At 39.7% G+C, this 23,375-nt stretch overlaps 1 long non-coding RNA gene and 1 other non-coding gene across 2 annotated transcripts; both read left to right on the top strand.

The window, feature by feature from the left end:
* The first annotated feature begins 8,958 nt into the window (after positions 1-8,958).
* LOC132620599 (small nucleolar RNA R71) lies at positions 8,959-9,064 on the top strand. Its single transcript, XR_009575040.1, has one exon. It is a non-coding gene; the product is annotated as a small nucleolar RNA R71 (small nucleolar RNA).
* Positions 9,065-19,277: 10,213 nt separating this feature from the next.
* Positions 19,278-21,623, top strand: LOC132618784 (uncharacterized). Its single transcript, XR_009574317.1, has 2 exons — positions 19,278-20,210; positions 21,310-21,623. It is a non-coding gene; the product is annotated as an uncharacterized LOC132618784 (long non-coding RNA).
* Positions 21,624-23,375: the final 1,752 nt, after the last annotated feature.

The following is a 23,375-nucleotide window of genomic DNA, read 5'->3' as shown; positions in this document are numbered from 1 at the left end:
CTCCTAAGTAGTCACTCATCACACACAATACCCCAACAATCACAATGTCATATAAAGAATCAATCATGTCAGACAATAATTGTTCTAAGTATGCATTTTTTCAAAATTTCTGAGGGGTCCCAAACTTTCAACAAACCACAACACATGCCATCAGTTACCAAGTAACACCAAATAAGTCAAAATTATTCTACTCAACCTAAGCAACATCCTAAACATGCCAGTTTCAACAAAATAAAACCCCCATCAGGAAAAAGAACTCTGGCAAAGAAAAGCCGAGGGGGTTCCTAAACACATATATACTCTCCACTACTATCAAATAGTTCCACCCCCAACTAAAGAAGCATGCATTGTCCCCAAAGCATGAAAAAAAAAACAAAGGGATAGGGCTACCTGAAACGCTCTCCTGCACGTCCTGAGGTCTCGTCACCTCAGCAGTGAGATCCAGTGCCTGCTCGGCCACTGGAACGGCGGTACCAACAGCTGGCTCTATCAGACTCTGAGAGCGCGGTTGCCCCCTGGAGCCATATCACTAGCCTCTGCCGGTAGCACAACAGTAGGTGTTGTCATCTCAACAGGAGGGGCATGGCTGGATGACGCCCCTGTAAAATGGGTCTCCTCACGAGAGCGTCGCTGTACCTTTCAAAACTACTCGTCCTCCTCACTGTCATCCTCCTCATCATCAGTCTCGGCGTCCTCCCTACGCCTTTTTCTAGTAGCCCGAGGTGGGGAATCATCTCCCAGCAAATCGACAACAGGCAAGAGAGAGGCTAAATCTAACGTCTGTGCTTGTGGCGGGGTTGCAGGCGCAAGTCCCTCTTTCACCTTCAACGCTAGCACATCTGTCTTCAATTGCATCAACTCTGTTTGCATCGTCCCTAGATCGACTGTAGGGCCTACCTTCTCAAGACCCAGAATCCGCCGCTCAAGGCCATCGATCCTAGAATGGATGAGTTTATGGGAATCCTTCCACTTCTTCTGTGCGGGATCCAAGGTTGCTGCCACCCTTTTATCTATATAACTCTGCAGCTGTCCCATTAAGTTAGCAACTTGGCGGTCTGCCCTGTCTTCTTTTACAAATGCATCATGGAAATTTTGAGCATTAAACTGTATCATAACACCGCTAGGTAAGGCCGTAGAAGCTGAGGCCACATGGCTACTTTGAGAGGTAGGAGTGCTGTGAATAGCTGGAGCTTCCTGGGTGGAAGGCCCTGTAGATATAGCCGCAGTTCCCGAAACAAACTGATCTGATGGGCCTGTGGCAGTCGGCCTCTCCTGCGATGTCTCGGGAGCTGCTGGCTCATGTTTCTGGGATACTGGAGTAGGCAGCCCAGCTGCGAGCTCTATAGGAACCTCTGAAGTATGGTGGATGTCCCCATCTCAACTCTTCCAAAGGTCATACATACTCTTGGCTAGTAACCGATGATCTCTATGTGCATAATGATCTGGATTTTCCCGTAAGCATAACGCTATAATGAGGCAGGGATATGCGAGTGACAACTCCTTGGTCATTGCTCTGTGATGAATTTGTTGAACCACCAACTCTCCCACATTTATGTTGTACCTTGACATGATGGCCGCTACTAGTATGGCCCGCTCAACCATCCACACATTATCTGCCTGAATGGGGTACAACCTATGAATCAACACGCTCCACCAAAATTTTCCTTCCACGGACAAATCTGCTTTCTTTATTGGTAACGAGGTGTTTTTACTCCATTCAGGGGAACCCCTTGCTATCACCGACGCAACCCATGGTAACTCAGCAAGTTTGTCATTCCGATCACCACCCAATATGTATTGAAGCTCATCTGTGTTTGGAGGTGGAACATAGTCTGGGCTAAAGTAGAAACGATTGATCGTCTCAGTAGAAATATTGATTCGCTTGCCTCGGACTGTCACTTCTGTCAACGGGGGTGGCTTCTTCTTCTTAAGCTGAACTGTCTTGAAGGTATTTTTCATTTCCGCCGCATAGTTAGCATAAAATTCTTGTACTAGAGATGAGATGTACTCCCCTGAAGGGTGGCTAATGAAGTTCCACTGATGGTGGTCAAGAGTAGCAAGAAGCCGTGGAAAACCTGCCAGTCTGTCTAGGCTAATTCGTTTCTCCTCATGGATGCTTTTCTTCGAGCCACCCCCTTCTTTTTCTTCAAGCCCCTGCTCGTATATGTCTTTGGAACCCGGCATAGAAAACCTAACACTGTGTTCTGATCTTTCCTTCATTCGGATTTCCCGCAGCCTGGCAGCCTCCACCTCATCTTCCGAGCTGCTAGAGGATGGAGAAGTGTCCTTCTCTTCAGACTGGGAGGACACTGGTACCTGAGTAGCACCCCTAGCTCTAGTGAGTCTTGCTGCCAGTGGTTCGTCAACCCCTGCACTAATTTCTCCTTGGTCGGGCTCATCACGGAGGCGTCGGAGACTTTGAGCTCTGTCCCTGCCTCGTGACGTGGTTGGAGCACTTCCTCGAACTTTGGGAGGCATACCTGTAGAAAGCAAGTAAGTATCGCCTTCAAATTATATGGTAAATGCACAAGTTACATGGAATTAAAACATCAAATGTGTTGTTAGGATCATTTGACGGTGAGGTTTTACGTTCCGTAGAATTTTCTACGGTCCGTCAAACCCACCGTCAAATTGTCACAGTGATTGAATTTTGGTTGATCATTTGATGATGAGGTTTTACGGTCCGTAGAATTTTCTACGATCCGTCAAACCTACCGTCAAATGGTCACAGTAAGTGGGTTTTGTTTGGATCATTTGACGATGAGGTTTTACGATCCGTAAAATAATTTTACGGATCGTCAAACCTACCGTCAAATGGTCACAATACATTATAGTCGCATTGAATATTTGACGACACAGCTTGACGAACTGTCAAAATTTTTACGGTCCGTCAAACTTGTAGTCGTATTCTCCCACTTAGTTCATGATATTCATTGTTACACTCGACTCTTTAATTCGCAGACAAGATTATACATTCCCGCCCCCTTGTAGAACTTATATAAAGCTGGGGTTACTCAGACTTCACCCTTTTCTTTATCGATTTTCCTTTTAGGCATATCATCAAACAGTTGGCGGGCATCACAGTGATTGACTCCAAGGGCTTGAACACAATCATTGAAATGCCCTCCAACCCATCACACCATCAATTATGAGTTCATCAATAGCCAAATTTATGCACACACCTCAATCCCAACATATATTATCAATTATGGGACATAATGCCCATTGATGATCATAGGAACATAGAATCACATACCTGGTTTCTTGTTGGAGTGTGTAGTATAGCACACAATTACAAATTTCTCTACAGGGACCGTGGTCTCTTTAAGACAACCAGCCAAATTTTGACACCAAAATTGTAAGTATAAGACGGGTGGGAATTTTATTTTTGGCCAAAGGAAAGAAAGAGGTTTTAATTGGAGAAGGGAAATAGGAGACGTGGGGTGTAAGTGTAGGGAGTGGGTGGGGGAAGTTGGATCAATTTATGATTTGGTGGGAGAGGGAATATGAACTGGTTGTGATTTAGTGAGAGAGGTAATATGAACTGGTTCGGTATTTGAATGGGAAAGAAACCCAGCCGACTCCTTATATCCCTTAAAATAAAAACTACCGGATAAAAAAAAATTTGAACGTTTTATGGACCGTAAAAATGTTTTACGACTTACCTGGGAACAACGAAATGGCATCCTTCACTGTGACGGTTTTACGCTTACATTTGACGGAACGTAAAAATTTATACGGTCATCAAATGTTAGCGTATTCGCATCACAGTGAGCAGGTTTTGTTTGTACCATTAAGCGGTCCATTTTACGGTTCGTCAAAGAATTTGACGGTCCGTCGAATGTACCGTCTAACGGTTTGCACTTTTTCCTCCAATTTGTTCATATCCTGCACCAAAACAAACATTACCTTATATCCAAATAGAAACCTAAAGGAAAATAAATATTACACTTAGGTTGCCTCCCAAGAATCGCTTGATTTAACGTCGCGGCACGACGGTGGTGATCATTTACTCCTTATCTTGGTGCACTAAATCATTGTTCGTTCTGAGGTGCTTCAACCTGTATCTGTCAACAATCCTATCCTCCGAAACCATACCGTGGTAGTGCTTCAATCTCTGCCCATTCACTTTAAATGTCCGAGTACCATCTCCGGACTTTAACTCAATTGCTCCATGTGGTGAAACACCTACCACCTCAAACGGACCAGACCACCTTCATTTAAGCTTACCAGGCAGCAATTTCAACCGAAAGTTAAACAGCAATACACGATCACCCTTGTAGAACTCTCGCTTCAGGATATTTTTGTCATGGTATTGCTTCATCCTTTCTTTATAAAGTGCTACACTCTCATATGCCTGGTACCGAAATTCATCCATCTCATTTAGTTGAAACAACCTGAGCTTGGTCGCTTCATCCCAATCCATATTCAGTTTCTTCAGCGCCCACATAGCCTTGTGCTCAAGCTCAACCGGCAAGTGACAAGCTTTTCCGAACACAAGCTTGAAGGGTGAAGTCCCAATCGGGGTCTTGAACGCAGTCCGGTATGCCCATAGAGCATCATCGAGCTTGCGGGCCCAATCAGTTCTATTTGCATTCACAGTTTTTGCTAGAATACTTTTGATCTCCCTATTGGATACTTCAACCTGTCCACTTGTCTAAGGGTGATAAGGTGTTGCCACCCTATGTTTTGCACCATATTTCTCCATCAATCCCGCGAAGGCTCTATTACAAAAGTGTGATCCACCATCACTGATGATAGCCCTCGGAATACTAAAACGAGTAAATATGTTCTTCTTGAGGAACCTCATAACACTCCTGGCCTCGTTATTAGGTAAAGCCACCGCTTCTACCCATTTTGACACATAGTCCACAGCAACCAAGATGTATTTCATGCCACCCGAGCTCACAAAGGGTCCCATAAAGTCAATACCCGAGACATCGAAAACTTCTACCTCCATAACAAAATTCATAGGCATTTCTTGCCTTTTTCCGATATTCCCTTGCCGCTGACATTAATCACAGGACCAAACCAATAGATTAGCATCGTGGAAAATGGTTGGTCAGTAATAGCCGCACTCAAGTACCTTAGCTGCAGTCCGGTTTCCGGTATGGTGACCCCCAACAGGAGAGTCATGGCATGCTTTTATAATTTTCATCACTTCACTTTCCGGAACGCAACGCCGAATGATGTTGTCAGCGCATGTTCGGAACAAATAAGGCTCGTCCCAGTAGTACCGTCGAGTGTCCCGCAAGAATTTCTTCTTTTGGTAGGCTTTGATATCTTCTGGAACTATCCCTGTTACCACATAATTGGCAATGTCAGCATACCACGGGGCCACCTCATTTGACACAGCCAACACCCTCTCATCCGGAAAAGCATCCTCTATATCAAGCTCATGAGAAGGTCTCCCAGCCTCTTCCAACCGAGAGAGATGGTCAGCAACCTGGTTTTCAGTGCCCTTGCGGTCCTTCACCTCAAAATCAAACTCTTGCAGCAATAGCACCCATCTGATCAGTCGCGGCTTTGCTTCCTTCTTTGCCATGAGGTATCTCAAGGCTGCGTGATCAGCATAAACCACAACTTTGGACCCCAACAAGTAGGCCCGAAATTTCTCGAAAGCAAACACAATGGCAAGCAGCTCTTGCTCCGTCACTGTGTAATTCATCTGTGCAGCATTCAGTGTTCTGCTAGCATAATAGATCGGGTGCATAATTTTATTGTGCCTCTGCCCAAGCACAGCACCTATTGCAAAACCACTAGCATCGCATATCAGTTCAAATGGTAGGGACCAGTCAAGAGCAACAATAATAGGAGCAGTAGTGAGACGCTCTTTTAACTCCTCAAACGCCTTCTGGCACTTCTCATCAAACACAAATTTAGCCTCTTTTTCAAGAAGCTTGCACAATGGATTGGAAACTTTGGAGAAATCTTTGATGAAGCGCCTGTAGAACCCAACATGTCCCAAGAAACTTCGGACACCTTTGACTGAGATAGGTGGAGTAAGTTTTGAAATCACATCAATTTTTGCTTGATCGACCTCAATTCCCTTTTCAGAGATTTTGTGACCGAGGACGATTCCTTCCTTCACCATAAAATGGCACTTCTCCCAGTTTAGCACCAGATTGGTCTCCTCACACCTTTTTAGCACTTGACCCAGATGGCCAAGACAGTCTTCAAACGAATCACCCACCACAGAAAAATCATCCATGAACACCTCCAAGAAATTCTCTACCATATCAGAGAATATTGACATCATGCACCTTTGAAAACTGGTTGGTGCATTACACAGACCAAACGACATCCGGCTGAATGCAAATGTCCCATAAGGACAAGTAAAAGTGGTCTTCTCCTGATCCTCTAAAGCGATGTTGATTTGATTGTAGCCCGAATAACCATCAAGGAAACATTAGTAGGAACGCCCTGCTAACCTATCAAGCATCTGATCAATGAAGGGCATAGGGAAATGGTCCTTGCAGGTGGCTGTATTGAGCTTGCGATAATCCATGCAAACTCTCCATCCGGTGACAGTTCTGGTCGGGATCAACTCATTCTTTGCATTCAGCACAACAGTGATGTCGCCCTTCTTAGGAACACATTGGACCGGGCTCACCCATTTACTATCTGCAATTGGGTAAACCACGCCCGCATCCAACCATTTGATGATCTCTTTCTTGACGGCCTCTTGCATATTCTCGTTCAGTCGCCTCTGATGCTCTACACTCGGTTTGCTATCTTCCTCCAACTGGATTTTGTGCTCATAGATTCCAGATGGAATACCTCGAATGTCTGCTATTGTCCAACCAATAGCACGTATATACTCCCTCAACACCTCCAAAAGCTGCAAAATCTGCTCCTCAGTCAATAGGGCTGAAACAACCACCGGTAATGTATTGTCCGAACCAATGAACTCATATTTCAGATATGATGGGAGCTGTTTAAGCTCCAACTTAGGTGGCTCAATAATCGAGGGCTTTGCTGGAGGAGTTGTTCTATTTTCCAGATCAAGATTCAGCTTCTTTGGGTGGTATGTGTATGTATGAGCCCAACCCAACAAGTGAGTTAACTGTCTCCACGTAGCCTTTCATGTCTTCAGCATCGAAATTCATAAGAATAACAGCCAAAGCCTCACCCAAACTTTCTTCTTCCATCTTGAACTCCACTGCTTCATCAACAACATCGAATGAATCAATTATCGAAATACTCTCGTAAGCACTTGGTAACTTCATCCCTTTGCTAGCCTGAAAAGTCACTTCTTCATTGTTGACTCGGAACTTTATTTCATTTTTCTCCGAATCCATCAGAGCTCTCCCTGTAGCAAGGAAAGGTCTCCCCAGAATGATAAGAATGTCCCGATCAACAGCACAGTCAAGAATCACAAAATCATCGGGCAACATAAAATCACCAACCCGCACAATGATATCATCAACCACCCCAATAGGTCTTTTGATAGACCTATCAGCCATCTGCAATCTCATTGTAGTCGGCCTTGGCATCCCCAAACCTGATTGTTTATATATAGCAAGGGGCATCAAATTTATACTCGCCCCATTATCACACAAAGCACGAGTAAAATCATGGTGCCCAATAGAACAAGGAATGGTGAACGCCCCAGGATCTCCCTTTTTCTGCACAGTTGTAGTTGAAATGATGGAACTCACAGTGTGAGTCAAACTCACGGTTTCATACTGCACCGTTTTCTTCTTGGTCAGCAAATCCTTCAAATATTTCGCAAAACCGGGCATCTCCTTGACAGCTTCCAAGAAGGGAAAATTTAGAGATAACTGCTTCAGCTGATCATAATACTTCTCAAACTTAGCATCTTCTTTCTTCTTTACCAACCTTTGAGGAAAAGGAGGTTTAGATTTGAAAAGTTGTGTCAAAGGGCGGAGAACCCCTTTTATAGCCTGCTTGCTTGTGTTATCAGCTTCCCTCACCATCTCTGGAATATCATCACCCTTCTTGTCAGTAGGAATCTCATCAGCAGTGATGGGTGCTTCAGACTGCACCTCATTCTCTTCATCTATCGGCTCAAGATCAATCACCTTCTCAGCAGCCCCCTGTATTGTTTTGCCACTTCTGGTAGTGATGGCAAACGCACGGTCTATACCGCCTCCCCCATTCTTGGGATTTGGAATAGTGTCACTTGGAAGTCCTCCCTTTTTTGGAGGGTGCTGCTCTCTAGAAATATCCCTCATCTGCGACTCAAGCTTCTGAATAGCCGCTGTATGGGAACCCACTGTTTCTGTCAGCCCAGATAAAGTCCTTTCAGACTTAGATTGATTTGCCAAAATCTTTTCAAGCATTGCTTCAACCTTCGAACTACCTTGCTGTGGTGACTCACCTTTCGGTGGTATATAAGGATTGGAACTCTTGTTCCCAAAATTGTTGCTGTTGTTGTAGCTCCTGTGGTTTCCACCACCATAATTATTGTTGTAATTCCCAGAGTTGTTGTAAGAACCTTGATCTTGCTGCGGTCTCCATTGATTCTGACTCTGATAGCCACCTTGGTAATTCTGTCTTTGATAAACCCCTTGAGAGTTGTTAACATAGTTAGCATCTTCAACCTGCATAGGTGGCCCATCAAGGAACGGACCATCTTGAGCATGGTACATCCCTTTTGGCAAGATTGCATCATCCTCACAAACATTTACCTTCTTGATTTGAGATTCATCAAACTTCTTCGTCAGCAGGGAAATGTTTGTTGCAAGTTCTGCCAATGTTTGTTGGGTGTCTTGATTCTCCTTCACTATATTCTGGAGCATAGCACTACCATATGGTACCACATCAGCATTGTTTGAGTGTCAAGCTTGATTATGAGTAGTCAGCTTGTTAAGTATGGTGGTCACTCGTCGAAAGGTCTTATTCATGAAACAACCATCAGCTGCATTATTAGCTACTGACTGTGTCACTAGATCTAACCCTCGGTAGAACTTCTCCATTAATATATGTTCCGAAAAACCATGATTCGGACTCCTTTGCAAATACTCCTTGAATCTCTCCCAGGCTTCATATAGTTGTTCCCCCGGTCGCTGCTTAAATTCATATATCTTGTCACGAATTTCAGCCTTTTTGCTAGGGTGGTACCACTTTGTGAGAAAAGCAACTACCATCTCCGCCCATGAAGTAATCGAATTTCGGGGCAGCTTCTCAAACCATGTTCTTGCCTCTCCAGCTAAGGAATATTTGAATAACCTCAACCGAATAGCACCTTGTGGAACATTGTTCTGGATGTAATTAGCACACACATCCACAAAATTCTGCAAATGACGTTGAGGGTCATTCTCGGTAGAGTTCCGAAAGTATCCCTCAAGTTTCAACAACTGGTATAGAGAGGAGTCAATTTTCACAGTAGCAGCTCCAACTCGAGGCTGAACAATAGGAGATGCATAGTCCTCCTTCGGAACAAGTTCAGCGAAAATATTCTCATCGTCTGATTCATTCGCCTGATTGTTCACCAGATTTCCCTGGTGTTCAGCACGTTGATTTTGCTGATGTCGATTCATGTTCACCTTATTTACACAAAGTAGCAAACAAGATGTGATGGAATAAGCAAAAGACTTTAATCAAAGCAAACACTATTTAGTAATTTCAAAACCGTATTCCCCGGCAACGGCGCCAAAATTTGATATGCTCAAATTACACCTAATAATGGTATAACGCGGACGTTGTCAAATATAGTAACCCAACAAGGTTGGGGTCGAATCCCACAAGGAATATGGTGTGAAAAGGTTACTAAAGTCGTAGATGATAAGTTTTAGGTCTAATGTCTTAATCCGATAATTTTGGTAAAAATTGGTTTTTCTATAACTAATCGCTGTCTATTTCTTTGGTGGAAATTTATGGTAAAAGAAACTAAGGTTGTGTCCCCGTTAGATAGGGTGTATGCTCATGAATATTGATCTTGATATACTTCTAATGGATCTTATATGAATGCACTTAATCTCTATATTAATCTCTATTATTTCCCAATAAATAAAGATTATCTCTTTCTATGATTTTCCCAAATACAAGAAAGTAACTATGAAGAACGATTAATCATGCCAAGTAAATTCTTCTTATTCCTAAGTGAATTTATTAAACAAAGTTTAAAGCTTTGAGTTCTTGTTAGTTATTCTTACCAACCATAATTATTTTCCCAAATAAATCAAGATTTTTGGCTTTAATCAATGTTTGCAACCATTAATTATAAATGCAGAATAACTAAATCCTAATAATCCATTATGTGTATATCAATCACAAACCCAGTCACAAAACACCCATCATTGGGTTCACAACCCTAGTAAATGGGAATTAGCAGCTCATAGAAAAAGAAGAACAATGAGAAATAATGAGAATCATAAAGCTTACAATTGATTGAATGAACTTGAGAAATTACTTGCAATTGTTTGTAATCTCCAAAAGAGCTCAAAAATATTAATACTTATGCTAAGGAATATAAAAACTGAGGTATGTGGCAAGAGCTGCGTACAAGAACCCTAGAATTAAGTATTTATAAGAGCCAAAATCGTGAGAAGTGAAAAGACACAATTGCCCGTCGGGCTCGATTTACGTTCCATTTTACGGTCCGTAAAACTGTTATACGGACCGTAAAATTACTTCTTCTCCTCCGTCAAATATCACAGCATTTTTACGGTACAATTTGACGGTCCGTCAAATATTTTACGATCCGTAAAATTGTTCCGCAAAAATGGCTCGTCGATCATTTCTCACTGTGACCACTATACGGTAAGTTTGACGGTCCGTATAATGTTTTTACGGCCCGTCTAACTGCTCCGTCAAACTGCCTCTTCAGTGACTTATTTTCTCCACTTCTTCAACTTTTGCCATCAAAACACTTGATACCTGAAATCCACTAAAAAAAAACACATAAAATCACATAAATTTGCTTAAAAACAAGTAACACTTATAGCCGAAAAGCATCAATTGTGGCGTAAAATAATGCCACATCAGATGTCCCAGAAGAAAACAAAAATGTAAAAATGGTGGCCACCCGTGAAGAAGACCCCGGGATGTCGGGGATAGCATAGTATAGTTTAGCAGAGTGGAGTTTAGGTTTATTTTCTTTAGGTTTATTTTCTCGCATTTTTCTTTTATTTCGGATTGTAATAATTCAACGTTATTTTCGAGCTTTTCTTGTGCACGTGTTTGTTTGTTTTATATGAGTTTACTTGATTGAGTTTCCATTTAAGCCAATACGAGTTAATTAAAGCGACCGTGCTAAAATCACAGGACTCGAGGGATGCCTCACACCTTCCCCTCGGTCAACGAAATTCCTTAACAAGAATCTCTGTCGCTGATCAGTTTTTAGAGTCAAACTTGTTTTGAAAGGGATATTATTTTATGGTGACTTGGCACACCAAAACTCGATGCCAGGTGGCGACTCTTTTTCTCTAAATAAAAGCCCTTTTCGAAACACAATTTTCGTCACTTTCGATATGAAAACCCTTTTGGACTTAACATAATAAATCATTGTTTTCTATGGGAAAAAAGGGGTGTGATAGCTCTGACGACACCGTTGGGGAATTTTAGAATTCGAGCTTTTCAAAAAATGACTCGTATTAGCTTAGTTAGAAACTCTTGGGTAAACGTTTTGTTTAGTTAATCTTTTGGCCTTATTTGCTATTTTCTGAGCATATTTGTTTATTGCATTGTTCATTGCCTGTTACTGCTTTTATATTTAGCATCATTTGCATAACCCCCAATTCTTTCTGCAACAAGTTTCGGAGTACGTTGTAAGCGTACGCGACCTTTTCGAGAGTCATTCAAATTTTTAGGGAGGGGGCATTTCAAGCGTGGTGTAGGCGGAAAGCAAAGCAACCGCTATCGACCACGTGCCTCCTCGAACATCCTTGTTAGTGAACCCCAGCCTAGGTCAGCCTTTAGGACACTATTATTTGCATCATATCATTTGGACCCAACCGGACTCGATCCTTGGTATCGTGTTACTTTGTAGGAGACTTGTCGTAAAGTAATGTCAAAATTGGGCCTGTGGCCCAAAAAGGCGTGAATCATCCTATGTGCTATTTGTTGCATTTTTTAGGGTAAAAGGGTCATTTGGCGGATTGATTTGGGGAGGAGTGTTTGAAAAGAAAATGAGAAGATTAGAGAGTGTTAGTAGGTGTCGAAAAGGATTTCATAGCTTTAAGAGTCTTAGTGAGAGATTTTGTTATTTCTATACATTTTGTTCAAAAAAATAAAAAAAAAATAAAAATTCCAAAAAGATTTTACTTTGGTTATTTCTTAAAAAAAAAAAAGTGTTTTGTGAGTTTTAGTTTCTTTAGCATATGTCTTAGTCAAAAACTCAAAAATATTTTACTTTTGTTCTATTCCATGTTTTTGAAAAGAAGAAAAAGGGCAAAAAAGCAATATTTGTTTTTTTAAGTCAGGAGTCAATTTTTCAAAATGTCATTAACAGTCTAATCGGCATGAACTACGCACACCAGATTCCCGTCCTTCGGGGCGACTATACGTAGGCAACCCTCCTCAAGTTCGGTGATCTTAAAAAAAAATGAGAGAGATTCCTCTTGATCTTTATTCTAAAATTTAAAAACAAAAAGAGTTTTTATTTTTTATTCAAGAAATAAAAAAATAAAAAATTGCATAAAAAGATTTTTCCTTTCAGTAGTTTATAGGTTCCCTTTGGTAGGAATTTCAAACTTAGAAAATCAAAAATATTTTCTTTTACTTGTCCTTTAGGATTCATTTGTTAGGAAATTCAAAAATCCAAAAAATATCTTTTTGAGTCTTGTTTGTTTCGAAATTCAAAAAAGAAAAGAGTTTGTTGATTCTTCCTGAACTACGCAAAGATCTGATTCATGTCTCAACATGATACGTAGGCAACCCAAGTCGGGTTTGATCGAATTATTTTTTAGGAAAATAAAAAAGAGAGAAAAAAAATGAAAGAGAGGAATGTGACGAGTGGGTCTAACTGATGACATTTTCTGTGCTATAAGTTTTAAACCGTCATGATTGTGACCCATGGTTTTGATTTTAATATCTTTCTTTCTTACAAAAACTTTTTAAATAAAGGTTGACTTGTGACAAGTTTGGAGTTGAGCCACTACCCATCTTCTTCCAACCAAAAACAATCATGCATCCAATCATTATAACACAAAATTGAAAAGGAAAAGGAGTTATGACCGGCAATGAAGCAAACCCGACCCTTACAGATACTTTAATGGAAATCGTAGATCAAGAATCTGGTTTAAGAGATGAGGTCCGAAATCTGAAGCAACAAATGACAGATATGTATCGAACTTGGATCAGTGGGCAACCTCCTCCACCACTCCTTTTAAGTTACTTTGAAAATCCCTCCAACACCTCTATATTGGCACAAACTCAACATATTCCCCTATCATACTCGCTAGCGGAACAAGAAGAAATGTCTAGGAAGCTAAAAAGCATGGAATAATCTCTAAGAAATTTGCAAGGTCTAAGGGGTTTTAAAAGTGTGTCATATAAGGACTTGTGTATGTTTCCTGATGTCCAATTACGTCCGGGCTTTAAAATCCCGAAGTTCGATACGTATGACGGACATGGTGATCCCATGGCCCACTTAAGAAGGTATTGCAATCAGTTGAGAGGAGTCGGAGGCAAAAATGAGTTACTTATGGCTTACTTTATTCAGAGTTTGACCGGAATAGCTGCAGAATGGTATGCAAATCAGGACATTTCTTAGTGGCACATTTTGGAAGACATGGCTCAGAATTTTATTCAACAGTTTCAATACAACATAGACATGATCCCTGACAAAAACTCCTACAGAGAGTTTTAAGGAATTTGCCATTAGGTGGCGAGAGCAGGCTGCTAGGGTAAGACCTACAATGAAAGAATGTGAGATGGTGGAGACTTTTCTCCAAGTTCAAGAAGAAGCGTATTACCAATTCTTGATCCCTGCATTGGGCAAACCTTTCAGTAAAGCAATTAAGATGGGAGAAATGTTGGAAGGAGTTAAAACTGGTAAAGTTGTGAGGTTTGCTACACTAAAGGAGATCACAGAAAAAGGCCAGATAGATTCAGGGAGTTTGTCCAACCAGGAAGAGGAGGAAGTTGCATTGGTTATACCAACAATGCCTCGAGATCAACAGATTCAACCCTGGCAGTGCTCTCAACCTCCATACCATTTTTCTTCAAATACCTAATCTTTATACCAATCAAACTCTGAGCCTCTAAACCCCACATATCATCATTACCCATCTCCATCCAATCACTCATACTCCCAACACCTGACCCATAATGTTTCCCTTCATTTTCGACATTCTAAAAGACCTCTATCATCTCACTCAACTTTTCAAGGTGCATCCCGACCTCACAATAGGCACTGCACGTTTCCTCCTCTAGTTGAACCTTTATCTAGTTTGTTTGAAAGAGCTAGGGCTTTAGGGTTGCTACAAGCGGCAGAATTCCAGATTCCCAAGTGCCAACACAAATCATTCAATCCTAACAAAAGATGTGCCTACCATTCAAATGGGCAAGGTCATGATACAAACGAATGCATCACACTGAAATACAAGATTCAAGATTTGATGGAGCAAGGGTCGCTGTAAGCTTATACTCTCATGCCACCTGATGTTAGAGGGTCGAATTGAGGATTGTCCTTCTGAAGTTTCATGAAATGACCCTCAAGTTCAATAGCGGATAATAATTGTCGGCAACTAATCATTTGATATGCTGAAAATGCGTTTTGTGGTTTAATTTGGATCTTCTTTAAAAAAAAAAAAAAAAAAAAAAAATTGGCCCAGTTAGGGATTTTGGACCATATCTTGCTTGTCTCGTTCAATCTCCATATCTTTTTTACTTTCCTCTCTCTAAGGATATTAGTGCCTTTTAATTTTATTTTATTTTATTGTATTTATTTTTATTTATTTCTTTTTGTTTTTCTCCTAGTTCATCACATCAAGTTTAGAAGAAAAAAAAAGAAGTCAATGAAGATGACATGCATCATGACCAATGACAAGATTTGGACATCAATTCAGGCTTTCAGATAGTTAGTTATAAGATTAAGGAGTTCCAAGAAAAGACAACAATGATCTTTATATTCAGGAAATGACCGATTTTGAGCATGTTTTGAGTTGGTATTTTCAAGAATTGATATGACGAAGGCATTTCATTCTGTTATCCTTTTTGAGCCTAAGTTTTGTTTTTTTTCATACCCCTCTTTTGGAATCAAAATAGAGTCAGAAAAGTGTAAAAAATAAAAAAAGAAAAAAAGAAAAAAAAAACAAGAGAAAAATATAGAAAGAAGAAAACAGAAAAAAAAAAACCACAGCAAAATATAATTTCCGAAACTACGTCTGACCTGATTCTTGTCTCGACAGGATACGTAGGCAACCCTATTCTGGGGTTCGGTCCAACCAAATAAAAGTCAACATTCCCGTTTCAAAGAAACTGGGACAGAAGTTATTTTTCTTTTTGACCCGTTTCCAAAAGTTGTAAGTTAGAACCCTGATCTTTAGCATTGTCCATGAGTTATGCAGTCCTTTCATTTCATTCCCTGTCCAAAAGTCTTGCATTACAATCCAAATAAAAGACCTTCTGATCAAGTATTGAAAATGCCAAGTCGAGCATGTCGTGAACTTAGCTAGTCTCGTGGAAACCATCAATGGTAGAAGCGGAAGTCTTTTTGAAGAAATTTTGTGAAATTGTGACTAATCATGAATGAGAGAAAAGAATAAAATGAGAGAGGTTTGTTGGTGAAAACCTTTCGAGGAACCGCAAATTGAAATTGTGAGACATGAGAGAAGAGAATAAAAATGAGAGAGACTTGTTGGTGAAAACCTTTCGAGGCACCACAAGTCGAAATGTGAGCTATGTTTACAACAAAATGTTCATCATGAAGAGTATACAATGTCAGTGCTACTTCAAGTGAGACAAAGCAAGCTCTCCAACACTAGACGAAGACTTGATGAATCAGCAAGTCTGAAGAGGTGGACAAATCAAGTTATTGGTCTAAATTCATGTCACATTTTGTTTTCTTCTTCTTTGATTTAAAAAAGCTTTTATTCCTCCTATTGTAGTGTATCTCACCAAATACTATTTTCTTTTCTGATTTCACTCGTACATATTTTTGTTGTTTTTGTTTTTGTTTGTTTCCCTCTAGAAGACGAGCGAGAAAGAATTTTCAAATTTTGCCATCAAAAATTCAGAAAGGGAATGATTAGTTGGGCAATTCAAGTGAAAGGAAAATATTAGTTTGGAAACTCATTAGGAAAGAAACAGTTAATTTGGAAACTCAATTGAAAGGAAATGATTAGCTTGACAACTCATCCGGAAAGGAAAGGATCATTTTGGCTGCTCAAATGAACGAAAAAGACCGACTTGATAATTCACAATAGATGAAAGGGTCAGGACAGACTGTTGAAATCTCCTTAGATCAAATCAAATTTTGAACCTTCCCTGATCGCAGTACCGAAATATTCCTCCAACCCAACCAAAATGACCAAGCTCAATGTTGAATTGCAAAATTGTCACAAGTCATCAATTTTTAAAATTCACAATTTCTTTTGTTTGAAGCAGGGGAAATTCGCTAAAATTTTACATGTATTTCAAATTCATGTACACCAAAATGTTTTGTTTTAGGTTGACTACCTCGGAATATAGTCATGCTTTTAGGTTGACTACCTCCGAATATAGTCATACTTTTAGGTTGACTACCTCCGAACGCAGTCATGTCTTTAAATTTTAGGTTGACTACCTCCGAATATAGTCATGTTTTCAGGTTGACTACCTTCGAATAAAGTCATGTTTATGAATTTTAGGTTGACTATCTCCGAATAAAGTTATGTTTGTGAATTTTAGGTTGACTACCTCCGAATAAAGTTATGTTTTAATTTTAGGTTGACTACCTCCGAATAAAGTTATATTTTAATTTTAGGTTGACTACCTCCGAATAAAGTCACGATGGCTGCGCTCCAGCTCACTCAAGAATGGGACGGCAGTGGTCCGCCGGCAAGCTCGTTTCTAATTCCAGGTTGATTACCTCCGAATATAGTCATGCTTTTAGGTTGACTACCTCCGAACGCAGTCATGTTTTCAAAATTTCGGGTTGACTACCTCCGAATATAGTCATGTTTTCAGGTTGACTACCTCTGAATATAGTCATGTTTATGAATTTTAGGCTGACTACCTCCGAATAAAGTTATGTTTATGAATTTTAGGTTGACTACCTCCGAATAAAGTCACGTTTCTAATTTCAGGTTGACTATCTCCGAATATAGTCATGCTTTTAGGTTGACTACCTCCGAATGCAGTCATGTTTTTAAATTTCAGGTTGACTACCTCCGAATATAATCATGTTTTCAGGTTGACTACCTCCGAATAAAGTCATGTTTATGAATTTTAGGTTGACTACCTCCGAATGCAGTCATGTTTTTAATTTTAGGTTGACCACTTCCGAATAAAGTCACGTTCCCTGATTTAGGTTGACTACCTCCGAATAAAGTCATGTTTATGAATTTTTAGGTTGACTACCTCCGAATAAAGCCATGCTCCTAATTTGACTACTTCCAAATACAGTCATGTTTTTAGTTAACTACCTCCCAATATGATCACAAATAGCCTATGATTTTTCTAACACTCAAATATTTTTCCGATGCAAACTGGGACAAGAAATTTTAATAGGATTTACCTTTACTCCTAGGAGATGCACTTCCTGGTTGAGTCTTTCAGTTTAACCCCTAAGAAAAGCACTTCTTAGTCTGGGTCTTTCAGGTTTTGCTCTTAGGAGACGCACTTCCTAATTCGAACCTTACTCTTAGGAGACGCACTTCCTAGTCGAGTCTTTCAGTTTAACCCCTAAGAGTCGCACTTCTTAGTCTCGGTCTTTTAGGTTTTGCTTTTAGGAGACGCACTTCCTAATTCGAACCTTACTCCTAGGAGACGCACTTCCTAGTCGAGTCTTTCAGTTTAACCCCTAAGAGACGCATTTCTTAGTCTGGGTCTTTCAGGTTTTGCTTTTAGGAGACGCACTTCCTAATTCGAACCTTTACTCCTAAGAGACGCACTTTCTAGTTGAGTCTTTCAGTTTAACCCCTAAGAGACGCACTTCTTAGTCTGGGTCTTTCAGGTTTTTCTTTTAGGAGAAGCACTTCCTAATTTGAATCATAACTCCTACGAGACGCACTTTCTAGTCGAGTCTTTCAGTTTAACCCCTAAGAGACGCACTTATTAGTCTGGGTCTTTCTGGTTTTTGACTTTAGGAGATGCATTTCCTAATGCAAACCTCTACTCCTAGGAGATGCACTTCCTAGTCGAGTCTTTTATTTTAACCCCTAAATGATGCACCTCTTAGTCTAGGTCTTTTAGTTTTTACATTTAGGAGACGCACTTCCTAATTTGATTCATTACTCTAGGAGACGCATTTCCTAGTTTGAGTTTTCAGATTCACCCCTGGGAGACGCACTTCCTAGTTAGTACATTTGATTTTACTTTCATAATTGAATTATTTTACAATTTTGCTAACATTCACCAAAAAATTTCCTGGTGCAAACTGGGACAGAAAATTTTTTGTTCGTGTTATTTGTTTTGATAATTTACAGGACCTGCCTGAAGAACGGGAAGCAAGTAGGACCTGCCTGAAGAACGGGAAGCAAGTAGGACCCGTCTGGAGAATGGGAGCAAGTTCAAATAGCATGATTCGCCAGGTCATCAGGAACCCGCCAGGAGAATAGGGATAATTTTCAATTTCAAGTTCAGGAGCCCGCCTGAAGAATAAGGTGTACTTTCAGTCGGTTTCAAATTCAATCAGAAGTAGCAGGAGCCCCGCCTGGAGAATGGGGATGACTTTAAATTTAAGTTCAGAAACAAGCATGAAGATTCAAGTCAAGATTCAAGAGAAGCTGCATAGATAGGATCTTGTACTTGTATTTTCTTTTTAACCTTTATTTTTCATTTTGATGTAATAACAAGAGCCGCCGGAATCTCGACAGGACCTCACTCGACTCTCCAGCTCAGTATGTTCCATCACCCTTTTGTTTCTTGAACTACACGAGACCTGATTCCCTTATAACCCAGGATATGTAGGATGCCCAAGACCGGGGCTCGGTCACATTTTGTTCTGTTTCGTTCTCTTTCTTCAAATAATGATCGGGTCCAAATTTGTCTCGTTGTCTATGTATTTGTCTGAGAACGCTTCGCTTCCCCAACTAAAGAGGGACAGGTTGTAGACACGTAATTTTGACCCTCCCCGTGTGTTTCACCTTATAGTTTTTAAATATTTCTTTTAATTTTAATTTTTGACGTGTCGATTTTATTCTATTTTTATTTAGTAGGTTTATTTGCGAAAATCAAAAAGAACAAAAATATTTGCTATTTTTAGAGTATAAGTTTTGTGTTCAAAAGAATGAAAAATTATAAAAATATATTTTATTTTAGGATTTAATTTTGTTTAACTAGTTATTTTCGTTTAAAGAGTATATTTTTCTCTATATAAGAATAGTTATTAAGTATTTCTCATTTTACATTTAAATAAAGGGTAAATAAAAAAGATGACAAAAAGGGTGAAATGAGCAATTGGAATTATACGACCTCACCACAAAATGACAAAGGATCATAACAAATCTTATCACAAAAATGAGAAGGGATCCGCGTTTTTTGGAATAATATTATTGTTAGGGGTGGGGCCCACACAATTAAAAAAAAAAGGAAAAAGGGAGGGGACACGTGACAAAGAAAAAAAAAGAATATTGATAGAGAGAGAGAGAATAGAATAGGTATTAGATAGAGAAATATAGAGGGGAGAGACGAAAAAAAGAAGAAAAAGCAAAATAGATAGGAATTGGGACAGAGACACGGACAGAGAGAAGAGGAATAGATCATCTTCTTCTTCATTTATTTTCCTCACCCAAAATCACCCTTTCAACCACCCCATCTCCACCCCCCACTTTATCCATGTGAAACCACCATCCCTACCATCCATTAATGCTACCCTCGCACACCCCACAAAACCCGTTTCTAAAACCACCACCGTAACAACCGTTGAAACTCCATTAAAATATCTCTGAAACCATCTAAAATTAACGCATCAACTGTTTGTTGGGGGTTTTTTCGAGTTGATTTCAAGATTTTCGGTTTAACGTCGAGATTTCCGGCATTCCGTTCTAACTCCGTTAGCGGTTTTGGCTTGAGCTCTGTTGTTGGGTTCCATTGTTGGAATAGAAGCTGTATTAAACGAGATCTTTTCATATTTATCTGAAATCGCAACAGTGAAGGTCCATTTCTTATTTATCCTTTTATTAGTTTGCTTGTGTCATTATTATTCTAGTTGGCATGATTAAGTGGTAGTATTTGTTTTGATTGAATCTGCTGCTGACCAAGGAATTGAGATTCCAATAATTTAAGTTCAAATGGTTATTAGCATTTTACATTATTGATTTAAACATATGGGATTGAGGTTTTAATTAATCAATTGTTTCAAGCTAGTAGGTTGTATGATTTTGAGTAGAATTTAATTTGTTGGGTTTGATGTTATAATGAATTGTTATTAATCACGTGGTGGAAAATGACGGTGAATTAATTTAAAGATTGTGATTCGTAAATCCGGCTGGTAGGCAAATTTAGGTCCGTTTGGTGGTGTGTTTTATTTTACTCGCTTTAAATCTCATGTATTCATTTCCCGGGTGGGATGTTCCGGAAGAAAACAAAAATGTAAAAATGGTGGCCGCCCGTGAAGAAGACCCCGGGATGTCGGGGATAGCTTAGTATAGTTTAGCATAGTGGGTTTTAGGTTTATTTTCTCGCATTTTTCTTTTATTTCGGGTTGTGATAATTCAACTTTATTTTCGAGCTTTTCTTGTGCACGTGTTTATTTGTTTTATGTGAGTTTACTTGATTGAGTTTCCATTTAGGCCAATACGAGTTAATTAAAGCGATCGTGCTAAAACCACGGGACTCGAGGAATACCTCACACCTTCCCCTCGGTCAACAGAATTCCTTAACTGAGATTTCCGTCGCTGATCAGTTTTTAGAGTCAAACTTATTTTGAAAGGGATATTGATTTTATGGTGACTTGGCACACCAAAACTCGATGCCAGGTGGCGACTTTTTTTCTCTAAATAAAAGCCCTTTTTGAAACACAATTTTCGTCACTTTCGATTTAAAAACCCTTTGGCACTTAACATAATAAATCATTGTTTTCTATAGGAAAAAAGGGGTGTGACACTGTACACAGTGGGAAGTTTTTGAATTCTGGACTATTTTTCTTCAACTCGACGTATATGAGCAATCTCATATCATTATGTATCAGCGTTGCATAGGATCCTTTGTATCCTTTCTGCTTGTATAATGTATACCGAACGAAACAATTTGTAGGGAGGTACTTCTATTATCAGATGAGGTAGAATCAGAACGTGGAGATCAACCCCAAGGACTGACTACGGGAGCAAGGTTGGATTGGAGACTGCATGACTTGATTCCTCTTCTTCCACTGAGTGCTCGGGGGATAGAAAGCGGTGAAATTCTTTTATGGTAAAGAATTATGTCATTTCAATTATTTTTCAAGAAGAAAAGAGAGGATCTGTTGAATTTCAAGTATTCAATTTCACGAATAGGATACGTAGACTTACTTCACATTTATCGGCAAACAATGAAATGGAGATGAAAAAGGATTACCTTTGTGTTCCAAATTCCAGATTTCATAATTTCGATTGTGAATGCTTTTCAATGGCTGCATATAATACTGATATTAGTGGCGGAGCTAGGATTTTCGTCGAGGGGTTCAAAATATGAAGAAATAAACACTCAAAGGAATCAAAGGGATTCAATATCTACTATACAACAACAACAACAACAACAACAAGCCTAGTATAATCCACCATGTGGGGTCTGGGGAGGGTAGAGTGTACGCAGACCTAACTCCCGCCTTGAAAGGTAGGGCGGATTCAACATCTACTATATATACATAAAATAATTTTAACAGTGTATATATACAGAGGCGGATCCAGAATTTATAGATCGGAGGTGCCACATTTTTTTTAATCCAAATAGAGTAAATATTTGGTTGGTTTGATGACGTTGGGCTTCAGATCGGGTTATTCCATCTTTTCAATTTTAATTAGACAAATTGATCGAACGGAAAAATATAATATAACTATAACAACTTGGTGCACAAGGTTTTTTGTTCTGACCGGAAACATAAGACATTTGGACTATAAAACTTATGATAATTCAACTTTATATATTAAGCAAATAATTAATAAGAGAGGAAAAAATAAAAAGTCAACAATATTGATACAGTAATTAAAAGCAGGTCAAGAGGAATTAAGGAAAAGAAAAGAAAAGAAAAAAGAAAAGAGGCAACTGATATAAATGGGTACCTACATATGTGGAGTAATCTCATTTATTAAGATAAATTTCATTTTAAAGTATAAAATATATAACTGATAAATGGGTTCCTAAATTTGTGGAATTTACCTTGCATGTGTGCTGTTGTGCATTTATTTAGCGCAACAAGCCAAACATTTTGTTAAAAATGTTACTAGTGAAGCTCGAACCCTCACCAAGACGGAGGCAGCCTTTGCCCTTTCCCACTGGCACGTAGTCGTCATTTGTTACTCCAGGTGGCAATCAAATTATTCATAATATTTTATACTAATGTATACATATATACCTAGTGTATTCACCCAAGCTAGCGGGTGGCGTGGCGTGCTCTCGGGGCTTAATAGATCCACCCCGGTATATATAAACAATGTATTTTTTTGCCGAAGGGGGTTCGGACCCCCTTAGCCCAATTTGGCTCCACCCTTGGATATCGTTAAATACCTCTAAGAAACAAACTCTCCGCTTTTTAATGATATTAAAAAATATTCCTTGCCCTATTTTTGTGCATGAATAGCGTGATATTAGGTGAAGAAATACGGGTGACCTTTCGGACATCTAGTTTACTAAAACTAGCCCAAATATCAACTTGTTACCCCAGTTAGCCTTTCGCTCATCTAGTTTGTCTTCAATAGCCTATCTCTTATCTAGTTTGCCTTCACCAGCCTATTCTACACCTTGTGTTCCTCCACCAAAATGTTGTTGTTGAATCCTCAACACCCACTGCCAACCGCCTTATTCGCCTGAAACTTCCATCTCCGCCACTACGCCGCCCCCGCCGCTAGAGTAAGAGAGGAGAAAGAGGTAGTATGGAGAGAATGAGACTCATTTGTGGGAAAGAGTAGATTGAAAGAGTGTTTTTTTCCTCTCCTTTTCACAAGTGTGCAAAACTGTAGTGATTGGATCCATACTTCTACTGCATTAATTATATTCTCGACCCTATTTTTTCTCTCTGTTACTCTCTCTATTTTCTCTCTCTAAAGCCAATTCTTGAATTTGTTCGAATGTGAGAGTCGGAGCTGACAATTCTTGAATTCTGGGGAATTTAGGGTGTGTTCGGT

Source organism: Lycium barbarum, chromosome 11, assembly GCF_019175385.1.
Source record: "Lycium barbarum isolate Lr01 chromosome 11, ASM1917538v2, whole genome shotgun sequence".
Lineage (NCBI taxonomy): Eukaryota > Viridiplantae > Streptophyta > Magnoliopsida > Solanales > Solanaceae > Lycium > Lycium barbarum.
Note: the sequence above shows the minus strand (reverse complement) of the source record. Positions and strands in the feature narration are given on the sequence as shown.